The sequence below is a fragment of the Carassius gibelio genome, chromosome B19 (assembly GCF_023724105.1).
Source record: "Carassius gibelio isolate Cgi1373 ecotype wild population from Czech Republic chromosome B19, carGib1.2-hapl.c, whole genome shotgun sequence".
Taxonomy (NCBI): Eukaryota; Metazoa; Chordata; class Actinopteri; order Cypriniformes; family Cyprinidae; genus Carassius; species Carassius gibelio.
Genome location: NC_068414.1, coordinates 3,668,485 through 3,687,220, shown reverse-complemented (window position 1 = coordinate 3,687,220; position 18,736 = coordinate 3,668,485). Strand labels below are relative to the sequence as shown.

At 45.9% G+C, this 18,736-nt stretch overlaps 4 non-coding genes across 4 annotated transcripts; all 4 read left to right on the top strand.

The window, feature by feature from the left end:
- The first annotated feature begins 3,787 nt into the window (after positions 1-3,787).
- trnad-guc (transfer RNA aspartic acid (anticodon GUC)) lies at positions 3,788-3,859 on the top strand. Its single transcript has one exon. It is a non-coding gene; the product is annotated as a tRNA-Asp (tRNA).
- A 1,603-nt stretch (positions 3,860-5,462) lies between these two features.
- Positions 5,463-5,534, top strand: trnad-guc (transfer RNA aspartic acid (anticodon GUC)). The gene has a single exon. It is a non-coding gene; the product is annotated as a tRNA-Asp (tRNA).
- A 4,063-nt stretch (positions 5,535-9,597) lies between these two features.
- trnad-guc (transfer RNA aspartic acid (anticodon GUC)) lies at positions 9,598-9,669 on the top strand. Its single transcript has one exon. It is a non-coding gene; the product is annotated as a tRNA-Asp (tRNA).
- Positions 9,670-11,272: 1,603 nt separating this feature from the next.
- trnad-guc (transfer RNA aspartic acid (anticodon GUC)) lies at positions 11,273-11,344 on the top strand. The gene has a single exon. It is a non-coding gene; the product is annotated as a tRNA-Asp (tRNA).
- The last annotated feature ends 7,392 nt before the right edge of the window (positions 11,345-18,736 follow it).

The following is an 18,736-nucleotide window of genomic DNA, read 5'->3' as shown; positions in this document are numbered from 1 at the left end:
AAAAAAAAAAAGAGTCCAAACAATGACCCCTGCTACCGGTAGTGTTGCAAGTGTTATGCGACTTCAGCTAATGATGGGTCCATCCGAAATTATTCCATCCAAAAGTTTTGGGTGGAGGCACAGGTCACAGAGGGAGTTCTGCTTCGACGTCAGCCCGAGCCAAAGGATATGCTTTGGCCGGGAATCGAATCTGGGTCAACTGCTTGGAAGGCAGCTATGCTCACCACTATACCACCAACGCAGTCAGCAGTCAGCAACTTGCGCCGTCACTAAGAAGGCTCGAAGTGCACGAGTCGCCGATAGGGCTAGAGGAGCAGATGAGATCTTTGTTTGGACCCGTCACTAAAGAGAGCCTTCAAGAATTTGCATCCCGTCACGTACAAGAAAGCGCTGCCTTCCCATCCGGCTAAATAAACACGAAGTGGTCAAACGCAGAGAGTGCCTATAATAACCAAAAGCCCAATCAAGGCAATCTCTTTCTCATGCCTCTATCTGAAAAGTTGGATAAAATCTTATATGAAAAAAAAAGTCTTTTAAAGAAATCCCTTATTCCGAGGTCACCGTAGCCACCAGATCCAGTCTGTATCCGCTTCAGTCACCCGGATCCAGTCCGTATCCAGAGAAGATGGTGGATCAACACCTAGAAAGGACCTCTATGGCCCAGAAACACAGCGGAGACCGTGACAACTAGATGAGCCGCAGATACAAATCCCTTGTAAAGACCACCTGGACAAGACCACAGGAAACAGATGATTCTTCTGCACAGTCTGACATTCCTGCAGCCTGGAGCTGATCTACCTGTTTCGTCTGACAAGGGGAGAACTGTCTCCCCGATTGAGCCTGGTTTCTCACCGGGTTTTTTCTCCATCCTTTCACCGATCGAGTTTTGGTTTCTTGCCTCTGTCGCTTCTGGCAGGTGGAGCTGGGGACACTTCATGTACAGCGATATCGTTGACTTGATTGCAAATTATTGCACAGATACTATTTAAACTGAACTTAGCTGAATGATGTCATCAAAGAGTTCAATAACGAAATGCCTTTAACTGTCATTTTGCTTTTTGACGCACTGTGTTCCTAATAAATGTTGTTCAGTTGCATTGACACAATACTTTTTGTTTAAAGCGCAATTAAAAAAAAAAAAAAAAAAAAGAGTCCAAACAATGACCCCTGCTACGGGTAGTGTTGCAAGTGTTATGCGACTTCAGCTAATGATGGGTCCATCCGAAATTATTCCATCCAAAAGTTTTGGGTGGAGGCACAGGTCACAGAGGGAGTTCTGCTTCGACGTCAGCCCGAGCCAAAGGATATGCTTTGGCCGGGAATCGAATCCGGGTCAACTGCTTGGAAGGCAGCTATGCTCACCACTATACCACCAACGCAGTCAGCAGTCAGCAACTTGCGCCGTCACTAAGAAGGCTCGAAGTGCACGAGTCGCCGATAGGGCTAGAGGAGCAGATGAGATCTTTGTTTGGACCCGTCACTAAAGAGAGCCTTCAAGAATTTGCATCCCGTCACGTACAAGAAAGCGCTGCCTTCCCATCCGGCTAAATAAACACGAAGTGGTCAAACGCAGAGAGTGCCTATAATAACCAAAAGCCCAATCAAGGCAATCTCTTTCTCATGCCTCTATCTGAAAAGTTGGATAAAATCTTATATGAAAAAAAAAGTCTTTTAAAGAAATCCCTTATTCCGAGGTCACCGTAGCCACCAGATCCAGTCTGTATCCGCTTCAGTCACCCGGATCCAGTCCGTATCCAGAGAAGATGGTGGATCAACACCTAGAAAGGACCTCTATGGCCCAGAAACACAGCGGAGACCGTGACAACTAGATGAGCCGCAGATACAAATCCCTTGTAAAGACCACCTGGACAAGACCACAGGAAACAGATGATTCTTCTGCACAGTCTGACATTCCTGCAGCCTGGACCTGATCTACTGGTTTCGTCTGACAAGGGGAGAACTGTCTCCCCGACTGAGCCTGGTTTCTCACCGGGTTTTTTCTCCATCCTTTCACTGATCGAGTTTTGGTTTCTTCCCTCTGTCGCTTCTGGCAGGCGGAGCTGGGGACACTTCATGTACAGCGATATCGTTGACTTGATTGCAAATTATTGCACAGATACTATTTAAACTGAACTTAGCTGAATGATGTCATCAAAGAGTTCAATAACGAAATGCCTTTAACTGTCATTTTGCTTTTTGACGCACTGTGTTCCTAATTAATGTTGTTCAGTTGCATTGACGCAATACTTTCTGTTTGAAGCGCAATTTAAAAAAAATCAATAAAAGAATCGAACCCGGGTCAACTGCTTGGAAGGCAGCTATGCTCACCACTATACCACCAACGCAGGTGGAAGTCAGTAGCTTTATTGACGCACTGTGTTCCTAATAAATGTTGTTCAGTTGCATTGACACAATACTTTTTTTTTAAAGCGCAATTTAAAAAAAAAAAAAAAAAAAAAAAGAGTCCAAACAATGACCCCTGCTACCGGTAGTGTTGCAAGTGTTATGCGACTTCAGCTAATGATGGGTCCATCCGAAATTATTCCATCCAAAAGTTTTGGGTGGAGGCACAGGTCACAGAGGGAGTTCTGCTTCGACGTCAGCCCGAGCCAAAGGATATGCTTTGGCCGGGAATCGAATCTGGGTCAACTGCTTGGAAGGCAGCTATGCTCACCACTATACCACCAACGCAGTCAGCAGTCAGCAACTTGCGCCGTCACTAAGAAGGCTCGAAGTGCACGAGTCGCCGATAGGGCTAGAGGAGCAGATGAGATCTTTGTTTGGACCCGTCACTAAAGAGAGCCTTCAAGAATTTGCATCCCGTCACGTACAAGAAAGCGCTGCCTTCCCATCCGGCTAAATAAACACGAAGTGGTCAAACGCAGAGAGTGCCTATAATAACCAAAAGCCCAATCAAGGCAATCTCTTTCTCATGCCTCTATCTGAAAAGTTGGATAAAATCTTATATGAAAAAAAAAAGTCTTTTAAAGAAATCCCTTATTCCGAGGTCACCGTAGCCACCAGATCCAGTCTGTATCCGCTTCAGTCACCCGGATCCAGTCCGTATCCAGAGAAGATGGTGGATCAACACCTAGAAAGGACCTCTATGGCCCAGAAACACAGCGGAGACCGTGACAACTAGATGAGCCGCAGATACAAATCCCTTGTAAAGACCACCTGGACAAGACCACAGGAAACAGATGATTCTTCTGCACAGTCTGACATTCCTGCAGCCTGGAGCTGATCTACTGGTTTCGTCTGACAAGGGGAGAACTGTCTCCCCGACTGAGCCTGGTTTCTCACCGGGTTTTTTCTCCATCCTTTCACCGATCGAGTTTTGGTTTCTTCCCTCTGTCGCTTCTGGCAGGCGGAGCTGGGGACACTTCATGTACAGCGATATCGTTGACTTGATTGCAAATTATTGCACAGATACTATTTAAACTGAACTTAGCTGAATGATGTCATCAAAGAGTTCAATAACGAAATGCCTTTAACTGTCATTTTGCTTTTTGACGCACTGTGTTCCTAATTAATGTTGTTCAGTTGCATTGACGCAATACTTTCTGTTTAAAGCGCAATTTAAAAAAAAAAAAAAAAAAAAAAAAAGAGTCCAAACAATGACCCCTGCTACGGGTAGTGTTCCAAGTGTTATGCGACTTCAGCTAATGATGGGTCCATCAGAAATTTTACGGTGCTAGGGCTGGGTCTGCGTCAGAAGAAGCCATGCATTGTTTAGTTATGTCAGTGCAGTGCCGTCAGTTGGGGGAGAAACGGCAGCATGCACGGCTCCTCGTTAGTATAGTGGACAGTATCTCCGCCTGTCACGCGGAAGACCGGGGTTCGATTCCCCGACGGGGAGAGCTGGTTCTTTTCGTCTTCCGAATGATCCATCCAAAATGTTTGGTCGGAGTCGCAGGTCACAGAAGGAGTTCTGCTTCGACGTCAGCCCGAGCCAAAGGACATGCGTTGGCCGGGAATCGAACCCGGGTCAACTGCTTGGAAGGCAGCTATGCTCACCACTATACCACCAACGCAGGCGGAAGTCAGTAGCTTTTTGACGCACTGTGTTCCTAATAAATGTTGTTCAGTTGCATTGACACAATACTTTTTGTTTAAAGCGCAATTAAAAAAAAAAAAAAAAAAAAAAAGAGTCCAAACAATGACCCCTGCTACGGGTAGTGTTGCAAGTGTTATGCGACTTCAGCTAATGATTGGTCCATCCGAAATTATTCCATCCAAAAGTTTTGGGTGGAGGCACAGGTCACAGAGGGAGTTCTGCTTCGACGTCAGCCCGAGCCAAAGGACATGCGCACTGCTCTCTCCAACTGCTTGGAAGGCAGCTATGCTCACCACTATACCACCAACGCAGTCAGCAGTCAGCAACTTGCGCCGTCACTAAGAAGGCTCGAAGTGCACGAGTCGCCGATAGGGCTAGAGGAGCAGATGAGATCTTTGTTTGGACCCGTCACTAAAGAGAGCCTTCAAGAATTTGCATCCCGTCACGTACAAGAAAGCGCTGCCTTCCCATCCGGCTAAATAAACACGAAGTGGTCAAACGCAGAGAGTGCCTATAATAACCAAAAGCCCAATCAAGGCAATCTCTTTCTCATGCCTCTATCTGAAAAGTTGGATAAAATCTTATATGAAAAAAAAAGTCTTTTAAAGAAATCCCTTATTCCGAGGTCACCGTAGCCACCAGATCCAGTCTGTATCCGCTTCAGTCACCCGGATCCAGTCCGTATCCAGAGAAGATGGTGGATCAACACCTAGAAAGGACCTCTATGGCCCAGAAACACAGCGGAGACCGTGACAACTAGATGAGCCGCAGATACAAATCCCCTGTAAAGACCACCTGGACAAGACCACAGGAAACAGATGATTCTTCTGCACAGTCTGACATTCCTGCAGCCTGGAGCTGATCTACCTGTTTCGTCTGACAAGGGGAGAACTGTCTCCCCGATTGAGCCTGGTTTCTCACCGGGTTTTTTCTCCATCCTTTCACCGATCGAGTTTTGGTTTCTTGCCTCTGTCGCTTCTGGCAGGCGGAGCTGGGGACACTTCATGTACAGCGATATCGTTGACTTGATTGCAAATTATTGCACAGATACTATTTAAACTGAACTTAGCTGAATGATGTCATCAAAGAGTTCAATAACGAAATGCCTTTAACTGTCATTTTGCTTTTTGACGCACTGTGTTCCTAATTAATGTTGTTCAGTTGCATTGACGCAATACTTTCTGTTTAAAGCGCAATTTAAAAAAAAAAAAAAAAAAAAAAAAAGAGTCCAAACAATGACCCCTGCTACGGGTAGTGTTCCAAGTGTTATGCGACTTCAGCTAATGATGGGTCCATCAGAAATTTTACGGTGCTAGGGCTGGGTCTGCGTCAGAAGAAGCCATGCATTGTTTAGTTATGTCAGTGCAGTGCCGTCAGTTGGGGGAGAAACGGCAGCATGCATGGCTCCTCGTTAGTATAGTGGACAGTATCTCCGCCTGTCACGCGGAAGACCGGGGTTCGATTCCCCGACGGGGAGAGCTGGTTCTTTTCGTCTTCCGAATGATCCATCCAAAATGTTTGGTTGGATTCGCAGGTCACAGAAGGAGTTCTGCTTCGACGTCAGCCCGAGCCAAAGGACATGCGTTGGCTGGGAATCGAACCCGGGTCAACTGCTTGGAAGGCAGCTATGCTCACCACTATACCAACAACGCAGGCGGAAGTCAGTAGCTTTATTGACGCACTGTGTTCCTAATAAATGTTGTTCAGTTGCATTGACACAATACTTTTTGTTTAAAGCGCAATTAAAAAAAAAAAAAAAAAAAAAAAAAAAAAAAAGAGTCCAAACAATGACCCCTGCTACGGGTAGTGTTGCAAGTGTTATGCGACTTCAGCTAATGATTGGTCCATCCGAAATTATTCCATCCAAAAGTTTTGGGTGGAGGCACAGGTCACAGAGGGAGTTCTGCTTCGACGTCAGCCCGAGCCAAAGGACATGCGCACTGCTCTCTCCAACTGCTTGGAAGGCAGCTATGCTCACCACTATACCACCAACGCAGTCAGCAGTCAGCAACTTGCGCCGTCACTAAGAAGGCTCGAAGTGCACGAGTCGCCGATAGGGCTAGAGGAGCAGATGAGATCTTTGTTTGGACCCGTCACTAAAGAGAGCCTTCAAGAATTTGCATCCCGTCACGTACAAGAAAGCGCTGCCTTCCCATCCGGCTAAATAAACACGAAGTGGTCAAACGCAGAGAGTGCCTATAATAACCAAAAGCCCAATCAAGGCAATCTCTTTCTCATGCCTCTATCTGAAAAGTTGGATAAAATCTTATATGAAAAAAAAAGTCTTTTAAAGAAATCCCTTATTCCGAGGTCACCGTAGCCACCAGATCCAGTCTGTATCCGCTTCAGTCACCCGGATCCAGTCCGTATCCAGAGAAGATGGTGGATCAACACCTAGAAAGGACCTCTATGGCCCAGAAACACAGCGGAGACCGTGACAACTAGATGAGCCGCAGATACAAATCCCCTGTAAAGACCACCTGGACAAGACCACAGGAAACAGATGATTCTTCTGCACAGTCTGACATTCCTGCAGCCTGGAGCTGATCTACCTGTTTCGTCTGACAAGGGGAGAACTGTCTCCCCGATTGAGCCTGGTTTCTCACCGGGTTTTTTCTCCATCCTTTCACCGATCGAGTTTTGGTTTCTTGCCTCTGTCGCTTCTGGCAGGCGGAGCTGGGGACACTTCATGTACAGCGATATCGTTGACTTGATTGCAAATTATTGCACAGATACTATTTAAACTGAACTTAGCTGAATGATGTCATCAAAGAGTTCAATAACGAAATGCCTTTAACTGTCATTTTGCTTTTTGACGCACTGTGTTCCTAATAAATGTTGTTCAGTTGCATTGACACAATACTTTTTGTTTAAAGCGCAATTAAAAAAAAAAAAAAAAAAAGAGTCCAAACAATGACCCCTGCTACGGGTAGTGTTGCAAGTGTTATGCGACTTCAGCTAATGATGGGTCCATCCGAAATTATTCCATCCAAAAGTTTTGGGTGGAGGCACAGGTCACAGAGGGAGTTCTGCTTCGACGTCAGCCCGAGCCAAAGGATATGCTTTGGCCGGGAATCGAATCCGGGTCAACTGCTTGGAAGGCAGCTATGCTCACCACTATACCACCAACGCAGTCAGCAGTCAGCAACTTGCGCCGTCACTAAGAAGGCTCGAAGTGCACGAGTCGCCGATAGGGCTAGAGGAGCAGATGAGATCTTTGTTTGGACCCGTCACTAAAGAGAGCCTTCAAGAATTTGCATCCCGTCACGTACAAGAAAGCGCTGCCTTCCCATCCGGCTAAATAAACACGAAGTGGTCAAACGCAGAGAGTGCCTATAATAACCAAAAGCCCAATCAAGGCAATCTCTTTCTCATGCCTCTATCTGAAAAGTTGGATAAAATCTTATATGAAAAAAAAAGTCTTTTAAAGAAATCCCTTATTCCGAGGTCACCGTAGCCACCAGATCCAGTCTGTATCCGCTTCAGTCACCCGGATCCAGTCCGTATCCAGAGAAGATGGTGGATCAACACCTAGAAAGGACCTCTATGGCCCAGAAACACAGCGGAGACCGTGACAACTAGATGAGCCGCAGATACAAATCCCTTGTAAAGACCACCTGGACAAGACCACAGGAAACAGATGATTCTTCTGCACAGTCTGACATTCCTGCAGCCTGGACCTGATCTACTGGTTTCGTCTGACAAGGGGAGAACTGTCTCCCCGACTGAGCCTGGTTTCTCACCGGGTTTTTTCTCCATCCTTTCACTGATCGAGTTTTGGTTTCTTCCCTCTGTCGCTTCTGGCAGGCGGAGCTGGGGACACTTCATGTACAGCGATATCGTTGACTTGATTGCAAATTATTGCACAGATACTATTTAAACTGAACTTAGCTGAATGATGTCATCAAAGAGTTCAATAACGAAATGCCTTTAACTGTCATTTTGCTTTTTGACGCACTGTGTTCCTAATTAATGTTGTTCAGTTGCATTGACGCAATACTTTCTGTTTGAAGCGCAATTTAAAAAAAATCAATAAAAGAATCGAACCCGGGTCAACTGCTTGGAAGGCAGCTATGCTCACCACTATACCACCAACGCAGGTGGAAGTCAGTAGCTTTATTGACGCACTGTGTTCCTAATAAATGTTGTTCAGTTGCATTGACACAATACTTTTTTTTTAAAGCGCAATTTAAAAAAAAAAAAAAAAAAAAAAAGAGTCCAAACAATGACCCCTGCTACCGGTAGTGTTGCAAGTGTTATGCGACTTCAGCTAATGATGGGTCCATCCGAAATTATTCCATCCAAAAGTTTTGGGTGGAGGCACAGGTCACAGAGGGAGTTCTGCTTCGACGTCAGCCCGAGCCAAAGGATATGCTTTGGCCGGGAATCGAATCTGGGTCAACTGCTTGGAAGGCAGCTATGCTCACCACTATACCACCAACGCAGTCAGCAGTCAGCAACTTGCGCCGTCACTAAGAAGGCTCGAAGTGCACGAGTCGCCGATAGGGCTAGAGGAGCAGATGAGATCTTTGTTTGGACCCGTCACTAAAGAGAGCCTTCAAGAATTTGCATCCCGTCACGTACAAGAAAGCGCTGCCTTCCCATCTGGCTAAATAAACACGAAGTGGTCAAACGCAGAGAGTGCCTATAATAACCAAAAGCCCAATCAAGGCAATCTCTTTCTCATGCCTCTATCTGAAAAGTTGGATAAAATCTTATATGAAAAAAAAAAGTCTTTTAAAGAAATCCCTTATTCCGAGGTCACCGTAGCCACCAGATCCAGTCTGTATCCGCTTCAGTCACCCGGATCCAGTCCGTATCCAGAGAAGATGGTGGATCAACACCTAGAAAGGACCTCTATGGCCCAGAAACACAGCGGAGACCGTGACAACTAGATGAGCCGCAGATACAAATCCCTTGTAAAGACCACCTGGACAAGACCACAGGAAACAGATGATTCTTCTGCACAGTCTGACATTCCTGCAGCCTGGAGCTGATCTACTGGTTTCGTCTGACAAGGGGAGAACTGTCTCCCCGACTGAGCCTGGTTTCTCACCGGGTTTTTTCTCCATCCTTTCACCGATCGAGTTTTGGTTTCTTCCCTCTGTCGCTTCTGGCAGGCGGAGCTGGGGACACTTCATGTACAGCGATATCGTTGACTTGATTGCAAATTATTGCACAGATACTATTTAAACTGAACTTAGCTGAATGATGTCATCAAAGAGTTCAATAACGAAATGCCTTTAACTGTCATTTTGCTTTTTGACGCACTGTGTTCCTAATTAATGTTGTTCAGTTGCATTGACGCAATACTTTCTGTTTAAAGCGCAATTTAAAAAAAAAAAAAAAAAAAAAAAAAGAGTCCAAACAATGACCCCTGCTACGGGTAGTGTTCCAAGTGTTATGCGACTTCAGCTAATGATGGGTCCATCAGAAATTTTACGGTGCTAGGGCTGGGTCTGCGTCAGAAGAAGCCATGCATTGTTTAGTTATGTCAGTGCAGTGCCGTCAGTTGGGGGAGAAACGGCAGCATGCACGGCTCCTCGTTAGTATAGTGGACAGTATCTCCGCCTGTCACGCGGAAGACCGGGGTTCGATTCCCCGACGGGGAGAGCTGGTTCTTTTCGTCTTCCGAATGATCCATCCAAAATGTTTGGTCGGAGTCGCAGGTCACAGAAGGAGTTCTGCTTCGACGTCAGCCCGAGCCAAAGGACATGCGTTGGCCGGGAATCGAACCCGGGTCAACTGCTTGGAAGGCAGCTATGCTCACCACTATACCACCAACGCAGGCGGAAGTCAGTAGCTTTTTGACGCACTGTGTTCCTAATAAATGTTGTTCAGTTGCATTGACACAATACTTTTTGTTTAAAGCGCAATTAAAAAAAAAAAAAAAAAAAAAAAGAGTCCAAACAATGACCCCTGCTACGGGTAGTGTTGCAAGTGTTATGCGACTTCAGCTAATGATTGGTCCATCCGAAATTATTCCATCCAAAAGTTTTGGGTGGAGGCACAGGTCACAGAGGGAGTTCTGCTTCGACGTCAGCCCGAGCCAAAGGACATGCGCACTGCTCTCTCCAACTGCTTGGAAGGCAGCTATGCTCACCACTATACCACCAACGCAGTCAGCAGTCAGCAACTTGCGCCGTCACTAAGAAGGCTCGAAGTGCACGAGTCGCCGATAGGGCTAGAGGAGCAGATGAGATCTTTGTTTGGACCCGTCACTAAAGAGAGCCTTCAAGAATTTGCATCCCGTCACGTACAAGAAAGCGCTGCCTTCCCATCCGGCTAAATAAACACGAAGTGGTCAAACGCAGAGAGTGCCTATAATAACCAAAAGCCCAATCAAGGCAATCTCTTTCTCATGCCTCTATCTGAAAAGTTGGATAAAATCTTATATGAAAAAAAAAGTCTTTTAAAGAAATCCCTTATTCCGAGGTCACCGTAGCCACCAGATCCAGTCTGTATCCGCTTCAGTCACCCGGATCCAGTCCGTATCCAGAGAAGATGGTGGATCAACACCTAGAAAGGACCTCTATGGCCCAGAAACACAGCGGAGACCGTGACAACTAGATGAGCCGCAGATACAAATCCCCTGTAAAGACCACCTGGACAAGACCACAGGAAACAGATGATTCTTCTGCACAGTCTGACATTCCTGCAGCCTGGAGCTGATCTACCTGTTTCGTCTGACAAGGGGAGAACTGTCTCCCCGATTGAGCCTGGTTTCTCACCGGGTTTTTTCTCCATCCTTTCACTGATCGAGTTTTGGTTTCTTGCCTCTGTCGCTTCTGGCAGGCGGAGCTGGGGACACTTCATGTACAGCGATATCGTTGACTTGATTGCAAATTATTGCACAGATACTATTTAAACTGAACTTAGCTGAATGATGTCATCAAAGAGTTCAATAACGAAATGCCTTTAACTGTCATTTTGCTTTTTGACGCACTGTGTTCCTAATTAATGTTGTTCAGTTGCATTGACGCAATACTTTCTGTTTAAAGCGCAATTTAAAAAAAAAAAAAAAAAAAAAAAAAGAGTCCAAACAATGACCCCTGCTACGGGTAGTGTTCCAAGTGTTATGCGACTTCAGCTAATGATGGGTCCATCAGAAATTTTACGGTGCTAGGGCTGGGTCTGCGTCAGAAGAAGCCATGCATTGTTTAGTTATGTCAGTGCAGTGCCGTCAGTTGGGGGAGAAACGGCAGCATGCATGGCTCCTCGTTAGTATAGTGGACAGTATCTCCGCCTGTCACGCGGAAGACCGGGGTTCGATTCCCCGACGGGGAGAGCTGGTTCTTTTCGTCTTCCGAATGATCCATCCAAAATGTTTGGTTGGATTCGCAGGTCACAGAAGGAGTTCTGCTTCGACGTCAGCCCGAGCCAAAGGACATGCGTTGGCTGGGAATCGAACCCGGGTCAACTGCTTGGAAGGCAGCTATGCTCACCACTATACCAACAACGCAGGCGGAAGTCAGTAGCTTTATTGACGCACTGTGTTCCTAATAAATGTTGTTCAGTTGCATTGACACAATACTTTTTGTTTAAAGCGCAATTAAAAAAAAAAAAAAAAAAAAAAAAAAAAAAAAGAGTCCAAACAATGACCCCTGCTACGGGTAGTGTTGCAAGTGTTATGCGACTTCAGCTAATGATTGGTCCATCCGAAATTATTCCATCCAAAAGTTTTGGGTGGAGGCACAGGTCACAGAGGGAGTTCTGCTTCGACGTCAGCCCGAGCCAAAGGACATGCGCACTGCTCTCTCCAACTGCTTGGAAGGCAGCTATGCTCACCACTATACCACCAACGCAGTCAGCAGTCAGCAACTTGCGCCGTCACTAAGAAGGCTCGAAGTGCACGAGTCGCCGATAGGGCTAGAGGAGCAGATGAGATCTTTGTTTGGACCCGTCACTAAAGAGAGCCTTCAAGAATTTGCATCCCGTCACGTACAAGAAAGCGCTGCCTTCCCATCCGGCTAAATAAACACGAAGTGGTCAAACGCAGAGAGTGCCTATAATAACCAAAAGCCCAATCAAGGCAATCTCTTTCTCATGCCTCTATCTGAAAAGTTGGATAAAATCTTATATGAAAAAAAAAGTCTTTTAAAGAAATCCCTTATTCCGAGGTCACCGTAGCCACCAGATCCAGTCTGTATCCGCTTCAGTCACCCGGATCCAGTCCGTATCCAGAGAAGATGGTGGATCAACACCTAGAAAGGACCTCTATGGCCCAGAAACACAGCGGAGACCGTGACAACTAGATGAGCCGCAGATACAAATCCCCTGTAAAGACCACCTGGACAAGACCACAGGAAACAGATGATTCTTCTGCACAGTCTGACATTCCTGCAGCCTGGAGCTGATCTACCTGTTTCGTCTGACAAGGGGAGAACTGTCTCCCCGATTGAGCCTGGTTTCTCACCGGGTTTTTTCTCCATCCTTTCACCGATCGAGTTTTGGTTTCTTGCCTCTGTCGCTTCTGGCAGGCGGAGCTGGGGACACTTCATGTACAGCGATATCGTTGACTTGATTGCAAATTATTGCACAGATACTATTTAAACTGAACTTAGCTGAATGATGTCATCAAAGAGTTCAATAACGAAATGCCTTTAACTGTCATTTTGCTTTTTGACGCACTGTGTTCCTAATAAATGTTGTTCAGTTGCATTGACACAATACTTTTTGTTTAAAGCGCAATTAAAAAAAAAAAAAAAAAAAGAGTCCAAACAATGACCCCTGCTACGGGTAGTGTTGCAAGTGTTATGCGACTTCAGCTAATGATGGGTCCATCCGAAATTATTCCATCCAAAAGTTTTGGGTGGAGGCACAGGTCACAGAGGGAGTTCTGCTTCGACGTCAGCCCGAGCCAAAGGATATGCTTTGGCCGGGAATCGAATCCGGGTCAACTGCTTGGAAGGCAGCTATGCTCACCACTATACCACCAACGCAGTCAGCAGTCAGCAACTTGCGCCGTCACTAAGAAGGCTCGAAGTGCACGAGTCGCCGATAGGGCTAGAGGAGCAGATGAGATCTTTGTTTGGACCCGTCACTAAAGAGAGCCTTCAAGAATTTGCATCCCGTCACGTACAAGAAAGCGCTGCCTTCCCATCCGGCTAAATAAACACGAAGTGGTCAAACGCAGAGAGTGCCTATAATAACCAAAAGCCCAATCAAGGCAATCTCTTTCTCATGCCTCTATCTGAAAAGTTGGATAAAATCTTATATGAAAAAAAAAGTCTTTTAAAGAAATCCCTTATTCCGAGGTCACCGTAGCCACCAGATCCAGTCTGTATCCGCTTCAGTCACCCGGATCCAGTCCGTATCCAGAGAAGATGGTGGATCAACACCTAGAAAGGACCTCTATGGCCCAGAAACACAGCGGAGACCGTGACAACTAGATGAGCCGCAGATACAAATCCCTTGTAAAGACCACCTGGACAAGACCACAGGAAACAGATGATTCTTCTGCACAGTCTGACATTCCTGCAGCCTGGACCTGATCTACTGGTTTCGTCTGACAAGGGGAGAACTGTCTCCCCGACTGAGCCTGGTTTCTCACCGGGTTTTTTCTCCATCCTTTCACTGATCGAGTTTTGGTTTCTTCCCTCTGTCGCTTCTGGCAGGCGGAGCTGGGGACACTTCATGTACAGCGATATCGTTGACTTGATTGCAAATTATTGCACAGATACTATTTAAACTGAACTTAGCTGAATGATGTCATCAAAGAGTTCAATAACGAAATGCCTTTAACTGTCATTTTGCTTTTTGACGCACTGTGTTCCTAATTAATGTTGTTCAGTTGCATTGACGCAATACTTTCTGTTTGAAGCGCAATTTAAAAAAAATCAATAAAAGAATCGAACCCGGGTCAACTGCTTGGAAGGCAGCTATGCTCACCACTATACCACCAACGCAGGTGGAAGTCAGTAGCTTTATTGACGCACTGTGTTCCTAATAAATGTTGTTCAGTTGCATTGACACAATACTTTTTTTTTAAAGCGCAATTTAAAAAAAAAAAAAAAAAAAAAAAAAAAGAGTCCAAACAATGACCCCTGCTACCGGTAGTGTTGCAAGTGTTATGCGACTTCAGCTAATGATGGGTCCATCCGAAATTATTCCATCCAAAAGTTTTGGGTGGAGGCACAGGTCACAGAGGGAGTTCTGCTTCGACGTCAGCCCGAGCCAAAGGATATGCTTTGGCCGGGAATCGAATCCGGGTCAACTGCTTGGAAGGCAGCTATGCTCACCACTATACCACCAACGCAGTCAGCAGTCAGCAACTTGCGCCGTCACTAAGAAGGCTCGAAGTGCACGAGTCGCCGATAGGGCTAGAGGAGCAGATGAGATCTTTGTTTGGACCCGTCACTAAAGAGAGCCTTCAAGAATTTGCATCCCGTCACGTACAAGAAAGCGCTGCCTTCCCATCCGGCTAAATAAACACGAAGTGGTCAAACGCAGAGAGTGCCTATAATAACCAAAAGCCCAATCAAGGCAATCTCTTTCTCATGCCTCTATCTGAAAAGTTGGATAAAATCTTATATGAAAAAAAAAGTCTTTTAAAGAAATCCCTTATTCCGAGGTCACCGTAGCCACCAGATCCAGTCTGTATCCGCTTCAGTCACCCGGATCCAGTCCGTATCCAGAGAAGATGGTGGATCAACACCTAGAAAGGACCTCTATGGCCCAGAAACACAGCGGAGACCGTGACAACTAGATGAGCCGCAGATACAAATCCCTTGTAAAGACCACCTGGACAAGACCACAGGAAACAGATGATTCTTCTGCACAGTCTGACATTCCTGCAGCCTGGACCTGATCTACTGGTTTCGTCTGACAAGGGGAGAACTGTCTCCCCGACTGAGCCTGGTTTCTCACCGGGTTTTTTCTCCATCCTTTCACTGATCGAGTTTTGGTTTCTTCCCTCTGTCGCTTCTGGCAGGCGGAGCTGGGGACACTTCATGTACAGCGATATCGTTGACTTGATTGCAAATTATTGCACAGATACTATTTAAACTGAACTTAGCTGAATGATGTCATCAAAGAGTTCAATAACGAAATGCCTTTAACTGTCATTTTGCTTTTTGACGCACTGTGTTCCTAATTAATGTTGTTCAGTTGCATTGACGCAATACTTTCTGTTTGAAGCGCAATTTAAAAAAAATCAATAAAAGAATCGAACCCGGGTCAACTGCTTGGAAGGCAGCTATGCTCACCACTATACCACCAACGCAGGTGGAAGTCAGTAGCTTTATTGACGCACTGTGTTCCTAATAAATGTTGTTCAGTTGCATTGACACAATACTTTTTTTTTAAAGCGCAATTTAAAAAAAAAAAAAAAAAAAAAAAAAGAGTCCAAACAATGACCCCTGCTACCGGTAGTGTTGCAAGTGTTATGCGACTTCAGCTAATGATGGGTCCATCCGAAATTATTCCATCCAAAAGTTTTGGGTGGAGGCACAGGTCACAGAGGGAGTTCTGCTTCGACGTCAGCCCGAGCCAAAGGATATGCTTTGGCCGGGAATCGAATCCGGGTCAACTGCTTGGAAGGCAGCTATGCTCACCACTATACCACCAACGCAGTCAGCAGTCAGCAACTTGCGCCGTCACTAAGAAGGCTCGAAGTGCACGAGTCGCCGATAGGGCTAGAGGAGCAGATGAGATCTTTGTTTGGACCCGTCACTAAAGAGAGCCTTCAAGAATTTGCATCCCGTCACGTACAAGAAAGCGCTGCCTTCCCATCCGGCTAAATAAACACGAAGTGGTCAAACGCAGAGAGTGCCTATAATAACCAAAAGCCCAATCAAGGCAATCTCTTTCTCATGCCTCTATCTGAAAAGTTGGATAAAATCTTATATGAAAAAAAAAGTCTTTTAAAGAAATCCCTTATTCCGAGGTCACCGTAGCCACCAGATCCAGTCTGTATCCGCTTCAGTCACCCGGATCCAGTCCGTATCCAGAGAAGATGGTGGATCAACACCTAGAAAGGACCTCTATGGCCCAGAAACACAGCGGAGACCGTGACAACTAGATGAGCCGCAGATACAAATCCCTTGTAAAGACCACCTGGACAAGACCACAGGAAACAGATGATTCTTCTGCACAGTCTGACATTCCTGCAGCCTGGAGCTGATCTACTGGTTTCGTCTGACAAGGGGAGAACTGTCTCCCCGACTGAGCCTGGTTTCTCACCGGGTTTTTTCTCCATCCTTTCACCGATCGAGTTTTGGTTTCTTCCCTCTGTCGCTTCTGGCAGGCGGAGCTGGGGACACTTCATGTACAGCGATATCGTTGACTTGATTGCAAATTATTGCACAGATACTATTTAAACTGAACTTAGCTGAATGATGTCATCAAAGAGTTCAATAACGAAATGCCTTTAACTGTCATTTTGCTTTTTGACGCACTGTGTTCCTAATAAATGTTGTTCAGTTGCATTGACACAATACTTTTTGTTTAAAGCGCAATTAAAAAAAAAAAAAAAAAAAGAGTCCAAACAATGACCCCTGCTACGGGTAGTGTTGCAAGTGTTATGCGACTTCAGCTAATGATGGGTCCATCCGAAATTATTCCATCCAAAAGTTTTGGGTGGAGGCACAGGTCACAGAGGGAGTTCTGCTTCGACGTCAGCCCGAGCCAAAGGATATGCTTTGGCCGGGAATCGAATCCGGGTCAACTGCTTGGAAGGCAGCTATGCTCACCACTATACCACCAACGCAGTCAGCAGTCAGCAACTTGCGCCGTCACTAAGAAGGCTCGAAGTGCACGAGTCGCCGATAGGGCTAGAGGAGCAGATGAGATCTTTGTTTGGACCCGTCACTAAAGAGAGCCTTCAAGAATTTGCATCCCGTCACGTACAAGAAAGCGCTGCCTTCCCATCCGGCTAAATAAACACGAAGTGGTCAAACGCAGAGAGTGCCTATAATAACCAAAAGCCCAATCAAGGCAATCTCTTTCTCATGCCTCTATCTGAAAAGTTGGATAAAATCTTATATGAAAAAAAAAGTCTTTTAAAGAAATCCCTTATTCCGAGGTCACCGTAGCCACCAGATCCAGTCTGTATCCGCTTCAGTCACCCGGATCCAGTCCGTATCCAGAGAAGATGGTGGATCAACACCTAGAAAGGACCTCTATGGCCCAGAAACACAGCGGAGACCGTGACAACTAGATGAGCCGCAGATACAAATCCCTTGTAAAGACCACCTGGACAAGACCACAGGAAACAGATGATTCTTCTGCACAGTCTGACATTCCTGCAGCCTGGACCTGATCTACTGGTTTCGTCTGACAAGGGGAGAACTGTCTCCCCGACTGAGCCTGGTTTCTCACCGGGTTTTTTCTCCATCCTTTCACTGATCGAGTTTTGGTTTCTTCCCTCTGTCGCTTCTGGCAGGCGGAGCTGGGGACACTTCATGTACAGCGATATCGTTGACTTGATTGCAAATTATTGCACAGATACTATTTAAACTGAACTTAGCTGAATGATGTCATCAAAGAGTTCAATAACGAAATGCCTTTAACTGTCATTTTGCTTTTTGACGCACTGTGTTCCTAATTAATGTTGTTCAGTTGCATTGACGCAATACTTTCTGTTTGAAGCGCAATTTAAAAAAAATCAATAAAAGAATCGAACCCGGGTCAACTGCTTGGAAGGCAGCTATGCTCACCACTATACCACCAACGCAGGTGGAAGTCAGTAGCTTTATTGACGCACTGTGTTCCTAATAAATGTTGTTCAGTTGCATTGACACAATACTTTTTTTTTAAAGCGCAATTTAAAAAAAAAAAAAAAAAAAAAAAAAAAGAGTCCAAACAATGACCCCTGCTACCGGTAGTGTTGCAAGTGTTATGCGACTTCAGCTAATGATGGGTCCATCCGAAATTATTCCATCCAAAAGTTTTGGGTGGAGGCACAGGTCACAGAGGGAGTTCTGCTTCGACGTCAGCCCGAGCCAAAGGATATGCTTTGGCCGGGAATCGAATCCGGGTCAACTGCTTGGAAGGCAGCTATGCTCACCACTATACCACCAACGCAGTCAGCAGTCAGCAACTTGCGCCGTCACTAAGAAGGCTCGAAGTGCACGAGTCGCCGATAGGGCTAGAGGAGCAGATGAGATCTTTGTTTGGACCCGTCACTAAAGAGAGCCTTCAAGAATTTGCATCCCGTCACGTACAAGAAAGCGCTGCCTTCCCATCCGGCTAAATAAACACGAAGTGGTCAAACGCAGAGAGTGCCTATAATAACCAAAAGCCCAATCAAGGCAATCTCTTTCTCATGCCTCTATCTGAAAAGTTGGATAAAATCTTATATGAAAAAAAAAGTCTTTTAAAGAAATCCCTTATTCCGAGGTCACCGTAGCCACCAGATCCAGTCTGTATCCGCTTCAGTCACCCGGATCCAGTCCGTATCCAGAGAAGATGGTGGATCAACACCTAGAAAGGACCTCTATGGCCCAGAAACACAGCGGAGACCGTGACAACTAGATGAGCCGCAGATACAAATCCCTTGTAAAGACCACCTGGACAAGACCACAGGAAACAGATGATTCTTCTGCACAGTCTGACATTCCTGCAGCCTGGACCTGATCTACTGGTTTCGTCTGACAAGGGGAGAACTGTCTCCCCGACTGAGCCTGGTTTCTCACCGGGTTTTTTCTCCATCCTTTCACTGATCGAGTTTTGGTTTCT